The sequence below is a fragment of the Solanum tuberosum genome, unplaced genomic scaffold (genome assembly GCF_000226075.1).
Source record: "Solanum tuberosum cultivar DM 1-3 516 R44 unplaced genomic scaffold, SolTub_3.0 scf00438, whole genome shotgun sequence".
In the NCBI taxonomy this organism is placed as follows: domain Eukaryota; kingdom Viridiplantae; phylum Streptophyta; class Magnoliopsida; order Solanales; family Solanaceae; genus Solanum; species Solanum tuberosum.
The window spans coordinates 1-617 of record NW_006239360.1 but is presented as its reverse complement, the minus strand read 5'-3'; positions in this window follow the sequence as shown (position 1 = coordinate 617).

Here is a 617-nt window from a genome sequence, read left to right as displayed (position 1 = left end):
CAAGAGTGATAAGCCTGTGTATAGAGTCTTCTAACACAGTCTTTTAAAGCCCGGGCAGCATCATTTGCAGGATGCCACCTGCAAAACACATAATAAATATGTTAGTTCATGAATAATATATTAAAGTATAAGAAATAAATAAAATAAACTAACAAATAGATAAAAAACAAATTTACGATGATCCATCCGGCTCAATCATGACTCTACCAAGTCTATCCTTCTGGCCAGGAGCTAGAGCAGACATCGTATCATGTGGTGTAGCACTAGGTGTAGCTGTAGACGAGGGTGATACATCAGGATGCACAAAACGCTGAGTCAATGAGGTGTACCGGCCATAGCATCTGACTGCTCGCTACTAGAATCTCCAAGCCTCATGGCAGATAACTGAGGAGATGTACCTGTGGGAGATGGAGTACCTGCCGATAAGGGTCGTGCTCGATGAATAGCCTGTAAAGGTAGGTCCTCGTAGCGTCGTGAAGACAATGCATGTGAAGTAGATAAAGCACCGACTGGTCGACGATAATTAGGATAATATTGCTGAGGATTCGCTGTACCAAATGGAACAACAAATAAATGAGTTTCATGGCTGATGCGCTCTGGCGTAGAAGAAATAGATC